This window comes from Ictidomys tridecemlineatus, chromosome 11 (genome assembly GCF_052094955.1).
Source record: "Ictidomys tridecemlineatus isolate mIctTri1 chromosome 11, mIctTri1.hap1, whole genome shotgun sequence".
Lineage (NCBI taxonomy): Eukaryota > Metazoa > Chordata > Mammalia > Rodentia > Sciuridae > Ictidomys > Ictidomys tridecemlineatus.
The window spans coordinates 115,346,861-115,373,900 of NC_135487.1; the positions used below are offsets into that span (position 1 = coordinate 115,346,861).

The 27,040-nt window shown below is 38.6% G+C and overlaps 1 protein-coding gene across 7 annotated transcripts in view; it reads right to left on the reverse strand.

Moving 5' to 3' along the window:
* Ddr2 (discoidin domain receptor tyrosine kinase 2) overlaps nt 1-27,040 on the reverse strand; it is a 147,127-nt gene that overhangs the window by 58,882 nt on the left and 61,205 nt on the right. The window contains exon 3 of one of the 7 annotated variants that reach the window (XM_078027129.1): nt 17,502-17,570. The exons of the other annotated variants lie outside the window; for them this stretch is intronic. The gene's annotated coding sequence lies outside the window, so the exon portion shown is untranslated. The remainder of the gene's footprint in view (nt 1-17,501; nt 17,571-27,040) is intronic. 7 annotated transcript variants of the gene reach the window in all.

Genomic DNA, 27,040 nt, shown 5'->3' on the forward strand with positions numbered 1-27,040 from the left:
TAATCATCACATCCTACGTCTCTTCTGTTCTCTCATTGTTCATCACTTAAAATTGTAAACTTACTGTTCTTACCATGAGCTATAACTGATGGTATCATTTCTGTTTATTGTGACAATTAACAATGTAAATGCCATAGCAGAAATTATTTGGTTTAATGCTGTAAATTATTTGCATTGATTGTTATTATTACCTGTCTTCCCCAAAAAGGTGAGGTACTAAACATCTTCAGGGAAACTATAAGTCCTCAGAATAGAAATTCTACTGCTTCAACACCATATGGTTAGATGGGTAGACACACCAACAACATAAAAAAGAAAGGAGAAAAAAAATCACCCCAAACAAAATAACATACTTCAATAACAGAATCGATTGACACTACAGTGGATGTCAGAGGAGTTTAGAATGTTCATAGTTAAACTAATCTCCAATGTAAAGGATGATGTAAAGGAGTGATATCAGAGAGGAAATACAGGAAGTGAAAGATCACTTCAACAAAGAGATAGAAATTCTGAAAAAAATCAAACAGAAATCCTTGAAATGAAGGAATCAATAAACCAAATTAAAAATTCATCGGAAAGCATCATTAGCAGACTAGACCACTTAGAAGACAAAGGTTCAGGCAATGAAGACAAAACATATAATCTTGAAAATAAAGTTGACCATGGAGAAGAGATGCTAAGAGACCATGAACAGATCTTCCAAGAAATACAGAATAACATAAAAAGACCAAACCTAAGATTTATCGGGATAGATGGAAAAAGCTCAGAGTTACAAAAAAAGGAATGCACAATCATTTCAATGAAATAATATCAGAAAACTTCCTGAACCTAAAAAATGAAATGGAAAATCAAAATAGGAGGCATCTTGAATCCCAAATATACAAAATTACAACAGATCACACAAAGGCACACTATTATGAAAATGCCTAACATACAGAATAAGAATAGAATGTTAGGGGCTGGGGATGTGGCTCAAGCGGTAGCACGCTCGCCTGGCATGCATGCGGCCCGGGTTCGATCCTCAGCACCACATACAAAGATGTTGTGTCCGCCAAAAACTAAAAAATAAATAAATAAATATTTAAAAAAAAAAAAGAATAGAATGTTAAAAGCTACCTGGAGAAAAAAAAGTGACAGGTCACATTTAGAGGAAAATGAATCCAGATCTCAGATGATTTCTTAACTCAGACCCTCAAAGCTAGGAGGTCTTGGAATAATATATATCAAGCTCTGAAAGAAAATGGATGCCAACTCAGCAAAATTAAGCTTCAGAACTGACAATAATATAAAAACCTCTATGGTTAAAAAAAAAAAAAAGTTAAAAGAATTCACAACTAGAAATCTGGCACTAGAAAACATACTCCATAAAACGTTTCATGAACAAAAAATAAAAAGTAAAAATGAAAAACAACAAAGGGAGAAACTACAGTAGAAGAACGGTGAATCAAATGAGAAACTAATTTAATTTTTAAATAAATAAATCAAAATGAGAGGAAATGAAAATAATTTCTCAATTAGCATTGAGTGTAGATGGTCTAAACTCAAAAACCAAAGACAAAGACTAGCAGATTGGATTAAAAAACAAGACCTCCACAATATGCTGTCTCCAACAGACTCACCTAATAGGCAAAGACATCCACAGACTGAAGATAAAAGGATGGGGAAACATATATCATTTGCATGGATCTCGTAAAGAAGCAGGGGTTTCTATCCTCAAATGAGATAACTGGACTTCAAGATCAGAAGAGACAAAGAAGGTCATTTCATACTATTTAAGAAAATTATACAACAACAAAACATAACATCCTAAATATCTATGCCACAAACAATAGAGCATCTACATACATCAAACAAACCCTTTTAAATTTCAAGAATCAAATAGACCACAACACTATAATTCTGGGTGACTTTACCATGACTCTCTCATCACTGAATAAACCATTCAAATGAAAACTAAACATAGAAGCTATAAAACTAAAAACACAATTAATAATTTAGACTCGACAGACACATATAAAAATGTTCATTCACCAATAACTGAATAAACATTTTCTCAGCAGCACATGAATCCTTTTTTAAAATAGATCATATCTTAGGCCACAAAGCAACTCTTAACAAGTACAAAAAAAAATAGAGATTATACCTTGCTTTCTATCAGATCATAATGGAATGAAATTAGAAATCAACAATAAAATAAAAAATAGAAGTGACTCTAACACCTGAAGACTAAATAATACACTATTAAATAACCAATAGATAGCAGAAGAAATCTGGGATGAAATTTTAAAAATAATACTTAGAGGTGAATAAGAATACCTGCCGGGTTTCTGTTCGCAACTAAAAGGCTCAGGGGTCACTCCAGTTAATTTGGGTTAATTGGGCTGCACGAAATAACCACAAAAGAGACACAAATACTTTTTCTTGGGGGTCGCTGTGATGGCTCCTCTGACCTTAAGGGTCCGCAGGAAGAGAGAGAGTGAGCACATGCTGACCCCTTTTATTGAGGAGAAGTTATTCAAATGAGGCAGGGGTCAGGTTTCAGGGGGCTGAGTATCTTCATGATGTCCACTGTCAGCAGGTTGACTGACACCTGGGTAGGCCACACCCAAGGGCACAGTAAGAGGAGAGGACACACACAAGGCACTTCCATGGAAGATTCTATCCTAAACAGGGCAAGGGGTCATATTACAAAGGAACAGGTGAGCGTAGCTCCATCCATGGGGCTGTAGCAAGACACACCCATGCACAAGACACCAACCCTCGAACCCAAGAAGGTTGGGGAAAGCTCTGCCACATTTCTGTGACTGAGCGCCTCAGCACTTAGCCGGGGAATGTGACTCAGTCAAGTGCAAGATTGGTCTCCCACAAATACCAACACAACATATCAAAATCTCTGGGACACCATGAAGGCAGTTCAAAGAGGAAAGTAAACTGCACAGAGCTCATTCATTAAAAGAATAGGAAAGTCACCAAATAATAAATTAACATTACATCTCAAAGCCCTAGAAGAAGAACAAATCAACAAGAAAGCTACAGAATACACGAAACAAATGAAATCAGAGCCAAAATCAATGAAATTGAAACATACAAAAAACAATTTTTTTCAAAAAAAAATAAACAAAACAAAAACTTGGTTCTTTGAAAAAATAAATAAAATTGATAAACCCTTAACCAAGCTAACAAGAGAAAGAGAGGAAAAACTCAAATTACTAAAATTTGTGATAAAAAATAAATATCACCACAGACACTACTAAAATATAGACAATAATCAGAAACTATTTTAAAAATCTATATTCTGAGAAATTGGAAAATATGGAAAACATCAACAAATTTCTAGACATATGACCTACTTAAATTGAATCAGAAAGACATATAAAATTTAAACAGATCAATTTTAAGCAATGAAACTGCCCTCAAAAGCCTATGAAGAAAGAACTAGATGGATTTTCAGCCAAGTTCTACCAGATCTTCAAAGAACTAACACCGATTCTCCTCAAATTATTTCATTAAATGGAAAAGGTGGAAAACCTTCCAAACTCATTCTATGAAGCTAGTATCAGCCTAATAGCAAAAAACAGACAAAGACAGCTCAAGGAAAGAAAACCTCAGACCAATATTCCTGATGAACATAGATGCAGAAATTCTTAGTAAAATGCTGGCAAGTTGCATACAAAAACATATTAATACGATACTGCACTATGATCAAGTGGGGTTCAACATATGGGATCAAGGTTGGTTCAACATACAGAAATCAATAAACATAATTGACCATGTCAATAGACTTACAGACAAGAAGCATTCCCCCTAAAAACAGGAACAAGACAGAGATTTCCTCTTTGACCACTTCTATTCAACATAGTTGAAACTCTAGCCAGAGCAATTAGACAGAAGACAGAAATTAAAGGGATACAAATGGGAAGAAAAGAACTCAAACTATTCCTATTTGCCCACGACATGATTCTATATTTAGAAGAACCAAAAACCTCCACCAGAAAACTTGTAGAACTCATAAACAAATTCAGCAAAGTAGCAGGATATAAAATTAAAATTCATAAATCAATTGCATTCCTATGCATCAATGATGAATCTGCTGAAAGAGAAATTAGAAAAACTATACCATTCATAATAGCCTCAAAAAAACAATAAAATAAAGTACCTGGGAACCAATCTAACAAAAAAGGTGAAAGACCTCTACAATGAAAACTATAGAATACCAAAGGTAGAAATTGAAGAAGACCTTAGAAGATGAAAAGATCTCCCGTGTCCCCTGATACAATTAATATTGTCAAAATGTTCATATTACCAAAAGCACTATACAGATTTAATGTAATTCCTATTAAAATTCCAATGACTTTCTTCATAGAAATAGATAAAGCAGTCATGAAATTCATTTGAAAAAATAAGAGGCCCAGAATAGCCAGAGCAATCCTTTGTGAGAAACGTAAAGCTGAAGGCATCACAATACAAGACCTTAAACTATACTACAGAGATACAGTAACAAAAACAGCATGGTATTGGCACCGAAACAGATCTGAAGACCAATGGAAAAGAATAGAATACACACAGAGACAAACTCACATAAATACAGTTATCTCCTGCTAAACAAAGGCACCATAAACATACATTGGAGAAAAGAGAGCCTCTTCAACAAATGGTGCTGAGAAAACTGGAAATCTATATGTAGTAGAATGAAGTTGAACCCTAATCTCTTATGCTGCAAAAAAAACTCAAATCAATCAAAGACCTAGGCATTAAACCAGAGACCCAGCACCAACTATAGGGCCCAACTCTCCATTATGTCAGCTTAGAAACTGACTTCCTCAACAAAACTCCTAAAGCATAAAAGTAAAATCAAGAATCAAGAAGTGAGATGGTAACGATGTAAAGCTTCTTTACAACAAAGAAACAATCAAGAAAGAGAGCCTACCAAATGGGAGAGAATCATTGCCACATGCACCTCAGATAATTAATCTCCAGGATATACCAAGAACTTAAAAATCTTCACACACACACACACACCCAAAAAAATAACCTAATCAGCAAAGGAACTAAATAGGTACTTCTCAGAAGAAGAAATATGATCAGATAACAAATATATCTAGCAATTATACATATGCAAGTTAAAACTACACTAAGATTCCATCTCACTTCAGTCAGAATGGCAATTTTCAAGACTACAAGTAACACCCATTATGGTGGTGCACACCTGTAATTACAGCAGCTCAGGAGGCTAAGGCAGGAGGATTTCGAGTTTTAAGCCAGCCTCCACAACTTACTGAGGCCCTAAATAAGCCAGCAAGAACCTATCTCTAAAGAAGATATACAAATAGTCTGGGAATGTGACTCAGTAGCTAAGTGCCCCTCATTCAATATCCAGTACCAAAATAAATAAGTAAAAGTAGCAAAAATGTTGGTAAGGATGTAGGGGAAAAAGTACACTCATACATTGCTGGTGGGACTGCAAATTGGTACAACCACTCTGAAAAGCAGTACAGAGATTCCTCAGAAAAGTTGGAATTGAACCACCATTTGACCCCATTTTCCCACTCCCTGGGGACAAAGACCCAAAGGACATAAATCAGCATACTACAGTGACACATCCACATCAATGTTTATAATACCTCAATTCACAATAGTTAAGCTATGGAACCAACCTAAGTGCACTTCAACAGATGAACGAATAAAGAAAACATGGTGTATATACACAGTGGAATATTTCTCAGTCAAAGAAGAATGAAATTATGGCATTTTTCTGGAAATGGATGGAGTATCATACTAAGTGAAATAAGTAAATCCCCCAAAATCAAAGGGCTGAATGTTCTCTATGAATGTTCATGCTAACATACAATAAGGGAGGGAGAACAGAAGATCATTGGATTAGACAAAGGGGAATGAAGGGAAGGCAGGGGTGATGGGAATAGGAAAGGCAGTAGAATGAATTGGACAGAACTCTCCTATGTTCATATATGAATACACAACCATTGAAACTCCACATCATGTACAACTGCAAGAATGGAATCCTATTTAGAATAAGTTACACTCCATGTGCTTGACATATTATACCTACATGAAGTATAACATAAAAAAATTTAAGTATGACTTATATAAAATTTTTTTCAAAAGAAATACAATCAGGGCCACACCATGGTGAAAGCTTGCGTCACCAGCATATCTGCCTAACCCTGTTGTTCCATGGGGAGCTCTCACTGAAAGGCTCACTCCTGGTCATTCCTAAATATCCTGCAGCTCTGGGTTATATACCTCTGAGATCATGCTCCTCTTTACCAACTGCCTGTAATAGAGCAAGGAATCTGGAAGGACAGTGTGGAAATTATTTTTTTGAGCCATATGGAGACAAGGTGAGCAGAAAGTTAGGATCTCTCTCACACCTGGTTCACATGTTCAGGAATCTTAGAGTAAGGTCCAGTTCTCTGCACTGGTGATAACAGCAGCCCATTAGAAGTCCAAGATATAAGACCCACTGCAATGTCTATTTTTCACTATAGAACTGATAATAAAATATCATTATGACAGATTTGAAAACTTAACTGTAATAGTTAACATTTACTTGGAAAAATAGCTCCATCATTCCTACCCCTGTGATCATATGGAACTCATGGCATCTTTTGCTCTAACAAAATGGAAAGTTTGAGTAGCTCTGTTCTTCCCGAGCCCCCTTAGAATAACCATAACTCACAGAGAGCACAGTGCTTTTCCCCCCAAGCCTGAATATCAGCAAAACTGTCTTTTGCTCTGAAGCAGAACCAGAGGCATAACCCATTTTAAGAAAAGTCTGAATTTACCAAACTCATAAATCATGAAATGTTTACCCACATGACAGAACAGTACTTTGCAAAAAAATGTTCAATGTTGCTCCGGTGATTCTGAATATGAAATCCCACAGAGTGCATTTAAAATAACACTTGGTATGAAAAAATGTTCCATCTACTTACCAAACTCATAAATCATTAAGTGTGTAGCCACATTACAAAATAATTCTCCACTTTACAAAAGGATCCAGTGCTGTGGGTCTTCCAATAGCAAATCCTTTCAATACATCCAAAACGTGATTCAGTGCATCAAAATCCAGTTTATACCCAACTTTTTAGGAATATGGCTGCTGTACAAAGCAGGGAACATCTGATTTGGCAGGTGGCCATTCTTCCCAGACAGTCTGTCTTCCCAGATCCTAAAGCAAGGGACAATCTGAGGTGACCCTGACTTTGCTAAAAAAAATAAAATAAAAATTCACAGATTTCCTTCAGGGATGTTGATATTGACAACGACCAGAAAGGAAATGCTGGCCCCTCCTGGAAAATCGGCTATGGGCTAAAATCCAGGACCCTCCACCGAAACCTAGATAAAATTTCCCTGCAAGACAGGATGGTGTCCTGGAAAGGCTGGAGTGAGAGTGGAGGTAAGAAAAAGGGACTAGGGTCAAGTTGGAGCAAGCACACAATGTATGTGTGTGTGTGTCGTGACTCTATCTATGGCACTTAAACGTATGTGGAACGTTAATGTTTGGTAAAGACAATGAATCTCACACACTTTAGGGCCATATATTTCATCCAGAGCCCATTCAGGGCATTCAAAACTTATTTTTCTCTCTGCTGAGTCATTTTCATTTCAAATTCAACAAACAAAGAGCAATCTTTGGAGTGTTTCATATTCAGAAAACAAATATGCAGAAATGACCTTGGTTTTGGCAAGAGATGGGCCCCCAAACACACATACACACACACAAACAACGCCATCCCAAACATTCTCATGTTTTATCTTGATTCCTAGGGATTTGCTGAAGTTTTCCTCACTCTCAAATTTCCTCTGGGAGTCCCCAACCTCGTGCTTCTCAATCTGCTAACTCCTCAGCACTGAGCCAAGGCCCTCGAATGGCCCAGTCAGTCAGTGTTTAAGGACACAGCATCTATACTCAGTGACCTGGGGTGACCCACACTGCCCAGAGTGGAATGGAACAGCCATCTCTGCTTCTGCCTTTGTTAGGACGGTACACTGTTTCTCTCTGCCTGGGTCTTTTCGTCTGTAAAATGGAGACAGCTAGAGTTTGTAAAAGAATGAGGTAGAGAAAGAGCCAATAGCCTCCTCCTTCCATTGCTTTTCTTCTGGAAAGAGGAGCAGATGCTGAGCACAATCGATGTCAGAGGAGACACCCTTCTTCCAGGGCAGAAAGGAGCCACTGGACAGTGTGAAATTGCTTTCTTTCCTTTACATATTCTACTCAGAGTTTCCAATCTAATGTCTTCATGGCACTACAAGGAGAAAGAAGGAGTGTAAATTCAAAGTGAAGGCAGTACATTTTCCCAAACATAGAACTGGATGCTAAAAAATTCTACAATCCAGTATCCCTCCGCCTGCCAAGATCTTGGGCAAGACCTTGATGAAGTCTATCAGTCCCTGGCTCTCTGAACTGTTTCCTCCCCTTTCTAATTTCCAAACAGCTGAAAATTATCTTGTGCCGATAGATAATCCTGCATGCAACCATTTTCGTTTCCCATCTCAACTTCATCCCAGGCTCCTCCGTCCTCTGAAGCACGGGCTGGTGAGCAGAAGCTGTCTGTCTACATTATGGGGCACAGGAAGGTCAGCAGGATGAGCTATGGTCAGAGGGCCTAGAAAGTAATCAAAGAAGCACGCTAATCCTCAAAATCAAAGAACCACAACAGTGAAAGCTCAAAGGGTCCTGAGCCCTCTTCTTTCCCAACCCCTCTTGAGTTGGAGGCAAAGAAAGGGAGGCAGCCCCCAGACCACATGACTTCTCCAGGGGCAATTGCTGGTCAGAAGCAGAGACAGGCCTCTGATCGTCTAGTCCAGCAGGCATTCTCTTATCATTCTTCCTCTTCTGGCCCAACCGCCTGCTTTTCTTTCCTAAAATTCAGAGCTACACATACATTCTTTAGGTGCTGACTGCTTCAGATAACTGTTTTCCTGAAGCCAGAGGGAAGTTACCAGGAAAATTTCTATGGTCGTTTTAAAATGTGTCAACAAATTTTTTGACTCTCTCCCACGGAGACATTGGGTCTAATTTCCCTTTCCTTGGATATAGGCTGAACTAACTCACCTCTAACAAAATGAATGGGGTGAAAGGGACCACATGAAAACTCAGAGGTTAGATCCTAAAAGATGCTCCACTTTGGGCTGGGGAATGTGGCTCAACTGGTAGCACGCTCGCCTGGCGTGCGTGCGGCCCGGGTTCGATCCTCAGCACCACATACCAACAAAGATGTTGTGTCCGCCGAGAACTAAAAAATAAATATTAAAAATAAAATTTAAAAAAAAAAAAAAAGGAAATGAATTTAAAAAAAAAAAAAAAAAAAAGATGCTCCACTTCCACCTGACTCTCTGTCCGAGGATTATGGTCCTGGAAACCCAGCTACCCTGCCATGAGAACACTCAGGCCACAAGGAAAAGCCACACGTAGATGTTTTGGCTAATAAACAGACAGTGGAATCTCCTTTCACATTTGTGAGTGAGAAAGCATTTGAGACCTTATAGCTCCTCTCTGCCTGCAACGGCACGGCAGACCCTGTGTAAGAACAGCCTAGCAGAGCCCAATCCCTTCAAAGTATGAGAGATAATAATAACTGATCATGGTTGTTTTCAGTCACAAATTTACAACAGATGATTTATTATACAGCAAGATTTAACTGGAACAAGTTCCTTGAGTAAGAAATAGCCTACCTAAGTACTGATTTATGAATGTTGTCTAGTGTGTTAATTCATCACCAATCTGGCTGTTGCCTTGGAGCCTAGAATGAGGACTTAGGCCGTATGGTAAATGCAAAATGGGAAATAATGTCAATCAAAGGATCCTGCTTTCTCCTTAATCCTGAGAGTGAGTTTAAAGACAAATGATATCTAAGATGTCTTTCCCTTGAGAGCTCACTGGTGAATCCCGAAGCCACATCTGACTCAATTTTCAACACTTCCTTTGGCTCCTGGATCCCCTCATTCAATGTGCTGCCTCCTCCTCACCTTATTCTCTTTCTGAATCACCTTTTCTGAAACCAAAACTGGTTTTGAGTTCTGTTCTCATCTCTCAATAGCTGTAGGGACTAGGCACACACCTGAACCTTGACACCTCTGTTTCCTCATCTGTAAAAACAGGAATGTTAAGGATAACACATAAGAGTGCTTGGAACAAGTTTATGGTGACATATACCTGTAATCTCAATGATTTGAGAGGCTGAGGCAGGAGGACTGCAAGTTTAAGACCAGCCTCAGCAACTTAGCAAGGCCCTAAACAACTTAGCAAGACTCTGTCTCAAAATTAAAAAAAAAAAAAAAAAAAAACATTTAATAAAGGCCTGTGGATGTGACTAAGTGGTTAAGTGCCCCCTGGGTTCAATACCCAGTACCAAAAAAAGATAAAAGTCTTAGGACAGTGTCTAATTCATAAATATTAGCATTTATTTGTCTTTTTATTTTAATTTTCTGTGCCTGGCATTGTTTCCTCAACAAATTTGCAAGCTAGGTGCAAAAAAGCATGCTTCCCCCAGCCATATATTTAGTTTTATGTCAATTAATACCTATATAGTAGATGCTCAGAGAATACCTGGAGGTTGACAGGTCATTTAAATTGTAATAAAATTTAAAAAAAAAAAACTACAATACAAACTCCTTGTCTTTGACCAGCACACTAAATTTTGCTGGATGCAGCCTATGAGTGATACATTTCTGAGGAAAGACACTTGGGCTTCAGCAATCATGAAAGATTCATGAGCTTAACTCCGAACCAGAATAGCAGAAGTCAGCCTGGGGCTGAGAAAAACTGGATGGTGACCACGTCATACTACATGACCCAGTGCTGTTCTATCCCTGCATGCGAAGGTGCACACACCACAGAGGCCTGCCAACCCAGCTTCCCAAAGTCACAAGGGCCAAGAGCTTATTTTGGTGATGCCATTCCACTAACACTACCCTGCCTTGGAGTATCTACAGCTGTACTGCCTCTTAAGAAGACATGGCTCTGTGTTACGCTGCTTATTTTCTGTCCAGGCCAAGTCAACATGGGCTTGAAGCATCTCTGAGACACAAATTCTATTTCATTCAGCTACAGGAAACACTGAAGTGATTATGTGAAATTGCAATGAACCTTACTTCCTGATCCCTGTGGGAGGCCCTCTAGTTAGAGACACTTAGACGCACCTTCTCAGGCACCAGCCAGGATAGGCCCTTTTGGCAGAGCCATGTCTGTCCCTTAACATGTTCAAGACCCAGGTAATCAGGGCTTATCCTGGTGATTTGCCACAAAGAGACAGGAGAACCCCCACCTTCTCTGAGACTATTAGCTAAAGAAGAAAGAGAGGATTTCTCCTCTTCGTCCTTTGTAACCATACTCTGTAGTGATAACTTCAGCAACATTACAGGTCAGCTACTTCTAAAATAGAAACGAATTAGTCTCTGGGTGGAGGTACATGTTTCTATAGATCCGGGAAGTATAAGAAAGATAGAAGTATAAAATGGTATCATTCTTAAGATGAAATGGGATACAAAGGACAGATAGCAGAGTGCCTAGAAGATAATAAGTTCTATTAGCATTATTTTATTCATAATATTATTATTAATAGAATAATGTAGAGGAAGAGAAGAAGATCAATAATCAGGTGGCATCTATGTACTGGACATGGACTGTGAGCCCAGCACAGGTCAGGTCATTTAAGAGCAATACAACCACAAAAAGAAATTAGCTCTTTGTTTGGTTGTTTGTTTTGTTGACCAGGAGGAGATTTAAATGACTGGTACTATGAATATTTGGAATAACAAGCAAGACAATCAGGTGGGCAATCAATTTTATGTCAGGTCATGGCCCAGGGATGGTGCAATAGAGCATAAAATCTACATGTGGACTTGAATGAACCACAGACTTTAGGAAACATCAAGAGGAAAAACTATGAAACAGGGAATCATTAAAAATTACAAAGTTTCAACATCCTAGCCAAGGAAAAGGGCTTGAAGGAAGTCCTTCAAGGTTGAGACAGAAAAAAAATTGAATTCTAATTGGCCAGCTTGCTCCCCGTCCCTACTGAGTTGACACACCTGTAGATCCTCTCATAGACAGAAGGCTCCAAAGTCTTAGCAAAAACAGTTCTAAACCTAACCTTCCCATTTCCCTCTGGCTTTAAGGGATGCTAACGCAAAGTGGAAGAGAGGGTACAATGTATCTATTGACCTGGGAATAAATATACACTAAGAAAAAGACTCTAGACCCTCAGGATCGGATCCTTGGCCTAACCCCAGTGTCTGAAAACCTCATTCTGCAGCTGGGTTAGGCCTAAGTATCTGAGATTCCTTTCCTGGTCCCTACCTCTTCTTCCAAGCAAGTCAATCCCTCAGCACTCGCAGCTCCTGCAATCCTTGCCAAAATAATAATATCATTTATCAAAAGGAGTTCAGCCTCTAATCCTTTCCATTTCATGGGCCCTTCACAAAGCTGGCTGGACATTCTCTTCTATTTTACTTTAACCAGCAGCCTCTGGATGAAGCAGTGAAGACAACATAAGTTGATTTAAGGTGATTAAACATCTACAGCCTCCATCTCCATTCGGGAAGTCTCCCCTGAGTCACCAGTGCTTGGCACTTAACTCTTGATGTATAAGAGTGCCCTCTCTACCAGCCCTACTCTCCCCACTTCCAAGCCCAGCTAACAAACACCACATAGTCAAGGTCAATGTGAGACCAAGGGCCTGTCCAATGCTGGCTACAGAGACTTCTCAATCCAGCCTCTGGGTTAATCTCCCACCAACTCCACCTCTTCTGTAGAAAGCCTCATACTTTCCAGCTCTCTTGGACAAGAGCTCATGGTGTTGCATTGCTCCTTTTCAGCTGGTAAATCTTCCCTTCAGACTTTTGCTCTGAGCTCTTATCTGACTTTTTGTTGTTGTTGTTATTGTTGGTTGGTTCGTTCAGATTATTGCTTTGGGAATGTACACATATTTGAACGTAGCATCTGTTGGAGGTAATATCTTTACGTACGCCCACCTTCCCTCCCAGGTTGTGAGCTCCTAACAGGAGAGACCTCATTATGGACTCCTTTAGATTCCCTGTGCAAAGAACCAAGTTTAGTAATAATCAGTTGTTGGATTATTGATTATTATGTTGAATGTGTTGGAAAGAGAAAGGATGACCACACGATTCTTTGGAGTCTACACTAGCTATTGACCTGTTAACCTCACTGCCAAGAATTGAAAAGACGAGTGCACAGGCTTTTTCCATTAGGCTGATACCTCCTCAGTGGTACTTCTTCCAGATCATAATAATGTGTCTCTTTTTTTGCTGGACTCATTGAATCCATACCTCATAACTTAAAAGATAACCACATTGTGACCTATATTGCTCTTTCTAGTTGTGCTTATGCATATATGTGAAAATCTTGCCTCCTCAATAAGACCTCAGGATGCCTGAAGACCAAAAATATTTTTCATGTCTCAGGGCTTCTGAGAATACTGGTAAATATTTAATAGAGCACTTATAAACCAGGCAGGATGCTAAGTTTTGCACACATTTTCCTCATTGTGTTCAGAGCCTCTGAAGGATCTTAAGTAAGTAAAGAGGATAGAAACAGAAACTGCACCAGCTGACATGACCCTCATCTCTGGGTCTGAGTTTTAGTCCAGCTTTGCCACAGAACCTGCTACAGCCTTCGCAGCCATCCCTTCACCTGAATGGTCTCAACTTCCAGCTCTTTCAAAGGAGGGGTTGGGATGGAAGAGAATGGAGGAGTTGAAGGTCTTTCTCACCCTGGCACTCTAAATTCTGTCAATTATGGTTCCAAACACCCCCCAGGGCTCACCACTACATGGCAGAACTGCCTCTTGATCCAGGAGGGATTCTGCTCCCCATTTCAGCCCAGGCACATACTGTATTACAGTAATGAGAGCTTTGGCTGCTTTAAATATCACAGAACAAGGGGCTGTCTGGGTTCAACGTTGTTCCTCATCCAGACCACAGAGGAGAGCATTGCCAGACCCAGACCAGAGGGGGGATGGCAAGAGAAGTCCACACACACACACTCCCTTTCAGGAACCCATTGGCTCCTATCTGGAATGAAAACCACCCATCACAGAGATTGTTAAGAGCCAGTCAGCAGGACAGTCCACAAGGTCACTCTGGAACAAAGAGGTCCTGGATAGGGTCATATTGGAGATCCGGTCCTTGACTCACCAGAGGAAAAAAAACAGTGCCAAGCTTGAGTCTGCAGGAGCTGCAGCCTCTCACCCCTGGATTAGCCAGGAGAGTCCAGCCAAAGTTCTCCACAGAAAAGAGGCTAACATCTCCCTCTGGGTCCTGGGAGGCATCTTCAAAGCAGAATGACAAGCATTAATCAGAAGATAAGTAGCGGGTAAGCCTGTGGACAGGACCGGAGCCAAACACTTCTTCTCTTAGTGCTTTCCCAGAAAACAAAGGGCAAATCTGCAGGGGAATCTAGCGGACATGGAGATCTGCTTGAAGCAAGACCTATGTTTTAGTCAGCTTTATTGCTACTGTGACCATAAGACCTGAGGAGATCAATTTTAAAAAAGGAAAAGTTCATATTGAGACTCATGGTTTTAGAGGTCCATAGATGGCCAACTGCATTCTCTGGGACCTGAGGTGAAGCACACGTCATGATGGAAGGGTGTACAGAGGAAACCAACTAGGAACATGGCACCAGGAAGCAGAGAGACTCTCCTCACTGCTACAAAATATAAACCCCAAAGGCATGCCCCCAATGACCCACCTCCTCCAGCTACACACTCCCTACCTACAATTTCCACCCATTAATCCATATCAGTGTATTAATGCTCTGATTAGGACAAGGTTCTCATAACTCAATCACTTCACCTTTCAACACTCTTACATTGTCTCACACTTGCACTTTTGGGGGACAACTTACATTTAAACCATAACAGATGGTCCATTCACCATAGCAAGTCCTTAGTAAACTCATTCTGTAAAATGGTCCATGACTGTTCAGATTCCTTTATTGGATAATGCTATAGACTGACTATGCTCATATGCATACTTACCCTGCAAACATACCTCCTCTCTCTCTTATCACTTCATCCATTTGATTCCACTATCCTGAAGTATTCCCTGGTGATGAGGAACTGCAACATATTCTCTCAGGTCAGGAAAGGATTAGGGGCAGAGAGATAGTCTTTCTATAACGTGTCTGCCCAATACGCATCCTGCTCAAATTCATCTGTTGAAATCCTAAACTACATTGTGATTAGGAGGTAGAGATGGTATTAGGAGGAACCTTCATTTTGCGCCTTAATTAAGAAGGGTACTCTTTTAATTCCCTTAAAGAAAAACTCTAGAGAGATCCCTGGCGTGTTCTACCATGTAAGGACACAGCAAGAAAGTGCCATCTATAAACCAGAAAGCAAACCCTCACCAGACACCCAAGGTGCCAGCGTCTCAGCCTCCAGAACTGTAAGAAATAAATTTCTGTTTGTTATATACAACCTAGTTTATAATATTTTTATGGCAATCCAAAGGACTAAGACAGAAAGTTATCTGATGCTGATATGTGTCAAGTCAGGTAATAAGGTTATATACACTAAGCAATTCTCCATACAGAAAATGTGTATGGCTCTATGCACACTCACCCTGCAAACATGATTCCTCTCCCCCTTATCATTCTCAGACTTTTTGATTCCATTGTTCTAAGACATTCCCTGGTGATTAGGGAATGCAACAGACATTATCTCAGGACAAGAATAGATTAGGGGCATGTGACACTCTCTCTACAACTTGTTTGTCCTGTACCCTGAACCCTATAATATGTGGTTGCTCCACCAGAATAAGAAATTGATAGATTTATCAAGAATTTTGGTTTGACAGCAAGATACATGGAAAACGCTTCCTTAAACTCATGCATGATAAGTCTTTTCAAAAACCATGCTGGTCAGAGTTTGAAAAGGGAGATTAAAAGTCTATAGTAAAATGAGGGTTTGAGCTCCTTTGGCCAGGATTAACCAGAGAAATGTGCATAGAGCAACAGGATCCAAAAGTATATGATGTCACCAATCCCCCAGGGATTCCTTCATACTCACAAGTACAAAACTAGATTTGGGGAAAACAGACTCAGAAAAAAGTTGAGGTTAGGTGGAAGGAGAGAAGCTATTGCAAAATTTATTATAAAGGGAAAACAGAACCTATAATACCTATATGTAAGAGGAGATTACATGACTTTAACACATCCTTGTTGAAATGGTTTGGTAGACTCCTAGCCCAGTGCCTGGCCTGCACTTGAATTTATAGTTTGTGAATTTAGAGATATTAGTTCTTTTAATCACCAATGAATACCTAAAACCCAATATAAATGCCTGCCACAGTTCAGGTGATCAGGAAATATTTGTTGAATTAATTAATGCAAAAATAAACTTTTGCATCCCTTTTTACATTCTTAATCTCTTCTGTCTCAGAAACTTAAGCTGAGTGTAGGCTTTGTGGGCTTCTTGCCACAAGTGACTTGTACTAAATGGACAATAATGCTCTGAAATACGTACACTTCTCATTTTCCCTCTAGTCTCCCTTTCTCCCTCATAGTCACCCCTCACCCAATGAGAATGACAACCTAATAACAGGCTCTCCATTACCTTCCCTTCCTGGAGCTCTTTATTGTTGTTGATATTCTATGGGACTAAAAGTTAGTCTTTACCACATGATTTAGTCTTGTCTCTATTTTTATCTCATTTATATTGTGCCAACCATAATTACCTCGTTATAATTCACTGAGATCGGGGACTAGGTTATACATCCTTCATAAGCACCATAATATCCAGCATGATGCTTTAGATAATTTCTGAATGAGCATCATAGAACAAGCATAACTCTCACTTGAGTTATGAATTCCCTAGTTTTACTTATGTTTCATTGCAAACTAGTCTTTTCTCTTTAGTCATTTTCCCCACCTTCCAATGGAAAAAAACCTTAAATATTCATTAATGAGCGTATATTGAGAACTTATTACATAGCAGACAATGTACTGGTTGATAAAGAAGAAAAATGCACACACAAGGACACATACACACACGTATAAGATCAGAAATAAAACAATTTAAGTCTCCTTCTCTAAGAAAACCAAGGGAGTGAGCTAGCTAAGTGATTTAGAGAAAACAGCATCTGGCCAGCTGTTCCCCTAATGATGTAAACTTGGATGAGCCAGATATTTTCCCTGTAAAATATTCTCTCTGTTTCTTCATCTGTAAAACAAAAGGGAAGACTGCCCAGGACACCCTCTCTCTCTCACAAACATTTTGTTCCTTCTGAACAATAAGCATTACCAAAGCTTATGTGATTAAATCTTATAGTAGAGAACAAAAATAATATAGCCATGAAAAGAAGAATAAATCTATGAAGCAGATATATAATTAACAGGTAACAATTAAACTGCATGTAGAAGCAATTTTTCTTGAGCCCACATCAACAGAGTACATACTCAGAGTCTGCAGTCATTACAGACCTTCAATTAATGGCACAGACATTTATTAAAATACCTTGGATGTTTCAGTTAGTAAAAAGATGACTGCACTGGGAATTGATCTTCAAATGTGTGATGCATCATCCTGAAATAGAGGAATTCAGATCATACAATAGATATCCAAGGTCTTAATTAAAAATCAAAGAAAGACAGATTTCAATCAAAATTATAAGAAAATATCCTAAAAATTAAAGAGTCATATATATGGATCTAATTGGGAAGATAATACCCGAACAAAAGAAGACCAAACAATGTAAGAAATTTCACTGTTCTTGGTTTTTCTGAGCTCACAGATGCCATCGGTTATAAGTACAAGCTGCTTGCATTTTAAGTATAAGCTGGAAGACAATTTAAAAGACTCTAAAGGGTATCTCTTTTCTCTAGCTAGTTAGGGAAATTAAAAATTCCTGTAAGAAGAATGGAAAAATAATCCAAGAAGGGAAGCAGAATGACAATAATTGTGAAAAGCAAAGACAAGGAATGAGAGTCAGTACTTTTATGTTAATGCTGTGTAATGAGAATACTTTGAAGAAAAATAAGACAAAGGAAAAAGAGAAGAAACCAAAACTGTATATCTAGGACTTATAAAAAGGATATGGCTCTTCTTATAGACAGTGAATGTGACTTCATGACAAAGTAGCTATACTCCAGGATCTAAAAGTTTATGGAACTTAATATAGCCCGAGTGGGAAGAGAAAAGTAGTGATGTGTAGTGACTCCCTACCAGAAAAAGAAGAATCCCTGGAAGACCCTGGGATGCTTCAGACAGGGGGGAAAAAAAAAAAAGATTGTATCAGAACTTGATCTTCAAGTAGGTGATGGACCTTCCTGAAGTAGAGAGATTCTGATCATGCAATAGAAATCCAAAGTCATAACTAAGGAAGATTCAGAGAGTCAGGTTTCAACCAAATATAAAAGAGAACATCCAAAAAATTCAAGACATTGACAAATGAAGGTGCTTTTCTGTGAGGGTAAAAGCTCCCCATTCCTAGAAGTATTCAATTAGAGGTTGGACATGCATCTTATTTGAGAGGGTTTAGTAAGGAGGCTTCTATTCAGGACACTGGACAAATAATCTCTAAAATCAGCTCATCAGGTACAGAATCAGGGTAACTTGACATTAGCCTGACACAGGACAGATACAATAGAATTGAGAGAGCTAACTTATTTATATTGATACCAACTTGAAGCCTCACACGAAAATAGCTTATGGCCCAGCTTATGGTCACATGGTCTGTAGACAGGAACACTTTCACACACATATGCAGATACCAGGGTTGTGATAACTTTCGTTTTGTGCAACATGTTATGTGGCCTAGATTCTATGGCAAAACTGGGATATCAGGCAGTGCTCCACCTGTTTAAAGCAACTTTAACATTCAGTCAAAACTGAGATCTAGAGGGAAAAATTGAACACTTCTCTGAGAAAATATGGTCAACCTATTTAATACAACTTAGTTGCAAAAAATAATTAGATTGACTCTGAGCTATAAAAATCCTAGTTACTCAAGTGTTTTAATCTACAAACACACATTCACAAATTACCTTTTTTTATAGTTCCTCTTTCCATGCTCCTCCCAAAATCCTAAATTATTTACAAGGGTCTTGAATATCACTGAAATAGAACTCAACATTGCTCAGTGGTTTTCCTATTTCATTTCACTACAGCACATGTAAAAGACAGAATATGGAAAAGAAAACATGGGTTCAATTACAAAGCAATAGCTTCCTTTCATCTCTACCATGAGCACAAGCGGTCTGGGGGAATAAGCTATATGCTATTCCCCGTAGTGCCTTAGAAGTACACACTACATACTTCATCTTCTCAATATCATCTTCTCCAAAGTCTTGCCATGGCCTTAAATGCTTATGGTTGGGTCCTAGAGAAGAATGCCCCAACCCCAGCAAATTCATGCTTCTTGCAAATATTTCCCATTGTATGGAAGTTTGCACATATACTAGGAATCCAAAGCTGAAATCACCTGATAAAAATTCAGCACTTTCCCAGAATCCCAGCACCTCAGGCATCTTAAGAACAAAATATTCCTCTAGGCCTGAACCATCAATATAGTGCTTAATTGAGTGGCAGGATTTCCTTGACCTAACTTCCTGAAAAAAGAATGTGGCCTATGGAAGTGAATGGCAGGTCACACTCATGGGTTCACAATAGACCAATAGGCACAGTGGTCATGAGGTTCAGAGCCTGGCAATTCAGTGATAACAAGAAGGAATTAATTTACCCAAAGTGACAAGATGAGGTTGACAGTAGAAACCAGAATATTGTTGCTCAACCTCAAGTGAGGGGTGGGCTAAGGCTGAAAACAGGACAGCAAACCATATGGTTAGAATCTTGCCACATTGGCAACAAGAAACTTGGTAAGCAATAAGCTCAGGGTAAAGTCATGGTCAATTGCCAATGAGGTAGACATCCACCTCTATGTGGTTTAAAGCTCTCTCATGAATAACAATGTTTGAAAATAGAGTTGCAGATGTTTATGATTATGGTTACGGCATACAAAGGATATCACTTTCCCAACTAACTGAGGCACGTACCAACTAATATAATATGACAAGGTAAGAATAGAATCTAATTGGAAAGAAGAGTTCTTTCTGAGGGTTATCTAAACTATTTATCTGCAAATCTAAAAATCTTGGCATTTCTATCTAAAGAATTTCACCATACAAGTCTGGCTCGAATTTTTATCTATAGATTATGAAACTAAAACTGAGTTTGAATTTTATCTATAGATTATGAAACTAAAACTGAATTTAGGCTAAGATAAAATTGTTGACATTCGTAGAAATAATAAATCATTCTTATAGAAAGAAAATCAAAATGAACTTAAGAGAACTTGAATACTTTGGAAATACTCTACATTTTTGCTTTTATTTCTTCATAACTTTGAATGGCTCAAACAAGAAATAGAGAATAGCATTAACAATATTCAAACACCAGATGGATGGTTTGTGAATCAGATTACATAAGCCTCAAGCCATTCTCCAGCAAGACCCCATACTCTTCAAAACCAATGTTCATAAACCATTCATGAGAGCACACTCCTATAATCCCAGCAACTCAGAAGCCTAAGGCAGGAGGATTGTAAGTTTTAGGCCAGTCTTGACAATTTAGTGGCCAGTCTTGACAATTTAGTGAGATCCTGTCTCAAAACAAAAGTCAAAAAGATCTGGGGGAGTAATTCAGTGGTAGAGCACCCCTGGTTTAAAACCAATGTTCATGAAAGTAAGTAATCCCAGGTTAGAATTAACTGAAGTCAGAATTAACTAAAGCAGATATTTTTTCGTAGAAATCTAGGTTCAGAGTGCACGATCAGGTAATCACTATCCTATAAACAAGTGATACTGGGGAGCAGAAGTATTCAGAGATGACGCAGAACTGAATGGACATAGGTGCTTGAAAAGCCTCAAGCATGTACACAGCAAGAAGCTAACTCACTCAGGTAAACAGAGCATCTACCTAGACATCATCTTAAATCCCTTGACTGTTCCGCTTGGACACAATATCCCATTAAGCTTTATCATTTGATCTTTCTCCCTTATCAATTATTCTCCCTTCTCAGTTCTCCTCTAGTCAGCTCCAGTGTCTTATTTCACCCAGCAAAGTGCTCTAAGAAGATAGTTCTAATGCTGATAAATAAGCAGATAAATTGCAAACATTAGTGACCAGCAAAATAGCAGATTTTTTAAAAAATATTATTTAATTGTCAATGGATCTTTATTTTATTTATTTATATGTGGTGCTGAGAATAGAACCCAGTGCCCCACACATGCTAGGCAAGCGCTCTACCACTGAGCCACAACCCCAGCCCAAATATAGCAGATTTTATTCAGGGTCTCTTTCAGAATTTCTTTCAATGGCAGTTGCTCTATTATTAACGACTATAAATCTATATAAATCTTAGGGTTAGAATTAATAACCCCAGCCCATCTAATCCTACACAGACTCTCCTTTTAATAACACTATCGAGCTTTATAGCTCAGTAGCTGAGACACAGGCTTTGGAGTGCCTGGCTTTCAATTTCAACTCTAACCTTTACATAGCTGAGTGATTTTAAACAAGTTAGGTAATACCCAGCCCTTCGCTTTCTCCTCTAAAAATGGGATGCTAATAGCAGTGCTGCTTGAGAAGACTAGCTTGAGTAATAAATGAGTTAATACTGAGATCAGAGCTTGGCATCAAGTCTTAACGTACTATTATTACAACTGGAGCCGTTTAAACAACTGGAACTAGTCTCATTTCATAGTAAATCCATTTGACTCTCCTTAGTCCATGGCTAGGCTCATACATATTAAATAATCATAAAATTACAATATATTGGCAAGCAAAAACAAACATACTAAAAACAAACAAAAAGCCCCACCTCCTTTGTTATAATAAGAAGCAGTCCAGGTTAGCATGAAAAGTTGTCAGCTTCAATCTTCTTACTAGAACTTATTTCTCCGAGTATATCTAATTCTACAAATTTCTTATAAACTTGTTGGGATACTTCATTTTTTTCAGCAGAAGACTTTGTGAGACTCTGCAGTTTTAATTCTTCCTGCCAGGAAGATCTTATGACTGGATTTTATGACGTACCCAGGAGACCCAACTTTGGCTCCAATAGTTGGGCTGCTTGGTGTACTCCTGGGGACGGACAGTCCTTAGTTTTTTTTAAAAAAAATTTCTATAGTTCCATCTCTTTTAAGAAATACATACTCTAGCCGGTAATTCTTACCCATGAAGTTCAACAAACAAATTTCAAGGAGAAATGTGTTATTACTTTTCTGCTGAGCTCTCCTCCATAAGATCATGATTGGATTCAGGATGCACCGGGGATTGAGTGAAAGGAGTGTAGAGACATAAGAACCGAAGACATCTGAGCCTGTTGTAGCACAGAAATCTCAGCCAAGAAGTGGAGATTCTAGTCCCAGAAATAAGGAAGCAAATCCAGGAATCTCAAACAGAAGAAATGCATAGTCAGACAATTAGGAGCTTTCAGCCACGGAGAGGACTGGGTTAAGGAGCTGGGACAGGGGAGAAGGCTGGGGGGGACATGACTCCCCTCTGATTTCAGCATTGAGCTTGGCCAGCATTGAGGGTGTGGGTGGGGAGGAGGGGAGAAGAAGCCTCTCTTAATAAGGGAGTGGTCTGGGCCCCAACCAGGAGGGTGTAGCTGTCAGTTTCATTTGGGGCTGGGGATGGGTGAGGGGGCCTGTCCAGCCATCACCGCCACCAAATGTGCATCCAATCAGTGTCATTTTTCAAAGCCTCACCTAGCTCAGGCCAAGGAAGCAGAGATGAAAGCCAGAGGCCCTGGCTGAAACAGGCAGGAGCCCTGAGCTCTGTGGCAGCCTCAGCCCCAGAACTCATGAAATAGGACACCCGGAGAGAGAAACTGAAGGAAAAGAGTCACAGCTATACAAATCCGCCCTCGGGCAGAGCCCAGAGGCCCAGAGGAGGCCCCCAGCCCTTGAAGGGGAAGATGGCCAGCTGTTCCGGCTCTCTTCCTCTCTAGGGTCGCAGCTTCTCCAGAGTACAGACTCTTTTTGCTCAGAATAAAGTCAGCTGCCCCACACACAATTTAGAGATCTTCTTTTGAGAAATCTCACTGGGTGACACTTATTTTAGTATTATTTGGTATAAAGGATATTGTTTCCATCCTTCTTTGGTACAGGTAAAATTTGCTAACACTTCTCTTCTACCCTTTAAACAATTCTGGAGCACATGAATGCATTATATCATGGATAAACCACAGCAGTAACCTAAAGTAAAATGCATTTAGCTCTAGAATGTGTTAGTTGATATTTTTTTTTTAATATGGGAGGTTAAGGAGCCTAGTGATTAGTATCTGGCTACATTTCAAGTTATCCTACCACTGATATGCTGTGTGACCTAGAACAAATCACTCAACCTCTCCTATGCAAAATGGGATAATGGTAGTGATCCCAAATAGCTGTTATTAGAATTCAATAAAATAATCTACTTAAAGCAGTTATTACAGTGCCCTACATATAGTGATTATTCAATAAGTGATGGGATATAAGTGTATCTGATGTTCGAACATTTATAATTTTCCAAATATAATCCTTAAAACAATGTTCAAAACACCTTGGCACAGTGCTGCATATCCCCATGTTAAGCCCTTTCCAGCTTTCCTATAGTCACACCTCAGAGGGATCAATAACATCCTTTCTCATATAGATGCAAAGCATGTGCTTAAGATCTTTCTTGCCTTTCCCACCCTTTCATCATGTTAAAAAGTTTTCATTTCCATATGAAGGGTCTGTGACAAATTGGAAAGAATGTTCACCTTAGTATGCCAAAAACTTGACAGAACTCATAAAGTTTCAGAATTTTTTTTTTCTAGAAATAAAAACTCAGTTCTGGAACTCAGTCACAATAACGATATAGTCCTGCAATCAGAGCAAGATATTTGAATCTCTACATTGGAATGTTTTCACAGATACATTCAAAGTTTTGTGAACTGGAATTTTACATGTGATTGAGTAAAATGCAGTAATGTTAAAATTTGAAAGATAATGGTTACGAATAATAGAACACAAAATGACCAGGGATGAAAACTTAAAACACAAAGCTGGTCTGGATTTGGTGAGTTGATAAATATTTTTCTGGCTGTAAGATGTTCCTATCAGTTACTTATAAAAGTATTTCTAGAGTCTTGTCCTATGATAAAGATCTAGCTCAACATGCATTCATTTATTTAGTATTTATTAAACAATTTCCGAATGTCAGGAACTAGGGTAAGGAGGATTCAAACAGACAGAGTTATTTCCCACCTGTTGTGTTAGAGTTCAGTGGGAGATTCAGAAGAATGAGTCAATTGCAAATTAATATAAGATGGTATGATCAATCAGGATAGCACAGGATGCTATAAGAGCCTGGTGAAAGAACATCTGGCCTTGGTTAAGGGACCGGAAGTTTTCCAAACAAAACACCTCAGCTGAGACCTAAGGGATGCACAATACATGAAATGAGTAGCTGGAGGAAAGTGCTGCAAGAAGAAGCACCCTTATGTAGACTGACGGGCCCAAAAACTAGGGAGCTCAAATGGATTGGGGAAACGGAATCTGTTTCACATGACTTGAGCACGGAATAGACAGCCCAGCCAGCAAGAAATTGAGACCAGATAGGGAAGCAGCAACCTCAAAGGAAATTTCTCTGAGCACAAAAGAGAGCCACTGGAGGACTTTAGGAAGAAGAAGAGTGTCATAATCAGATAAGTCACTTAAAATCAGAGGAGAAAAAAATTGGGAAATCAGAAGGCCATATTAAGAAACCACTGCCCAAATAGACAATAATGGTAGGAATGGAGAAAGAGTGGACGGATTATAGAAGCAAATAGTCATGATTTGATTTGAATACAAAGGTGAAGAAGAGAGAAGTCCACAATGAGGCTTGACTTTCTTGCTTCAAGGCTGGCCTCCTCTTAAACCAGAACTTTGCACTTAAAGTTCTGTCTGCCAGGAATGCTCTTTCCTCACATACCTCCCAGGCTTCCACTGAATTCAAGTTTCTAAACAAATACCGCCTTACCAGAAATCTTCTTCAACCCTCTGACTTAAAATAAAGCCTACTAAGTGCCCAAATCCTCAGCTCATTTCCATTATTCTCTATCTTCTTACCCCAATATTACTTCGGGAGCATTTATTGCCAACTGATATTTTGTGTATTTGTTAAATTGCCTTTCCATTCCCATGAGAATGTAAGTTCTATGAGAACAGTAACTTCCCTGTTTTGTTAATCCTCAGAATCCAAAGAATCCTCCTGGCATGTATAGTCACTCAATATATATCTGTTTAATGAATAAATTGATGAAGACAAAAGAAAAAATACACACATGATCCAGAAAAACATTCATGGCTATTTCTAACACTTTCATTCAGAAACCCCATTTTTTTTAAGTTAATGACAATATAAGATACACAAAAATGTATACAAATGCTATTGATTTGAATACAAAGGTGAATTACAGGTTGTTCCCTTATCTGAAATGTTTGGGAAAAGAAGTGTTTCAGACTGTAGGTTTTTTTTTTTTTTTGGGGGGGGGGGTTGAAATGTTTTCATAGACTTTACCAGTTAAGAATTCCTAACCCCAAAATCCAACATCCAAAATGTTGTAAAATCTAAAAATTTTTCATCACCTTACTGGAGCTCAGAAAGTTTCAGCTTTCAGATTTTTGGCTTAGGGATGTTCAACCTGTAGAGCAAAATGAACACGCCCATCTATCACCACTTGGGGCAAGAAATATAACATCCTCAGCTACTCAGAAGTCCCCAACAGGACCCTCCCAATCACTACCTTCTTTGGTCCTTTCCAAAGGAAGCCATTAAGCTGACCCCTAACCCCATAAATTGTTTTATTTGTTAATTTGAACTTTATATACATATATTCCATTTATTCTTTGGAGTATGACACTTTTCATTCAAAATTAAATTTGTAAAACTCATCCATCTTGTGATTATGCCTTTTCTTTTTTTTCTTTTTTCTTTTTTTTTGTCTTCTATGTGTAATAAGAATTGTAATACATTCCACTGTTGTGTATTTTAAAAAATAAAATCAATGAAAAAATAAAAATATTTATTTTTTAGTTGTAGTTAGACACAATAGCTTTATTTTATTTATTAATTTTTATGTGGTGCTGAGGATTGAACCCAGGGCCTCACACACGGTAGGGGTAGGCGAGCGCTCTACCTCTGAGCCACAAACCCAGCCCCATACTTTATGCCTTTTCATAGCTGTATAGGTTTCTACTTTATAAATAATCCATAATTTATTTTATTTACTATTAATGAATATCTGGATGTTTATAATTTAGAACCATTACTTAATGATACTAAATGAACATTGCAATACACACCTTCAGGTTAACATATGTATATACATTTTTAATGTTTTTGTTAGTGCATTTAGTTACACATAATAGTGGGGTTGGTTTTGACATTCATACATGCATATAACATAATTTGATCCATTTCAATTGCCAGTATTTCAGCACTTCTCTCTTCTCTCTCCTCCTTCCTTCCCTGAACTTCTTTTTCTACTCTACTGTTCTTCCTTCTATTTACTTGTTATTATTTTTTTAATTGTTATATTATAGCTACACATAAAAGTGGAATTCATTGTGATATATTCATATCTGCACATGGCACTCTATGGTTCCTGCCCTTTTACACCCTTCCTGACCCTTGATACCATCCTTCACCCTACTGTTCTTCTTTGTACATAAACATATTATTAAGCTATTTATCTAGAAGAGTAACTACTGAATCTTAGAGAATGCATTTGTACAACTTTAATAGAGACTGTAAAATATTTTTCAAAGGGGTTTGCTATTTTTCCATTGCTCCAAATCCTCAATAATACTATTATAGCTCTATTGAGTTGTAGCCACTTTGGGGGCAGGTGTGTAGTGGTATTCATTTCCCTAATGACTAGAGTGGAGATGCAGTAGGTTGGTCTACTTTTGTATATGTTGTTTGGATATCCACTCTTATGAAGTTTACCTCCAATTCTATTTCCCCTCTTTTTGCCTATT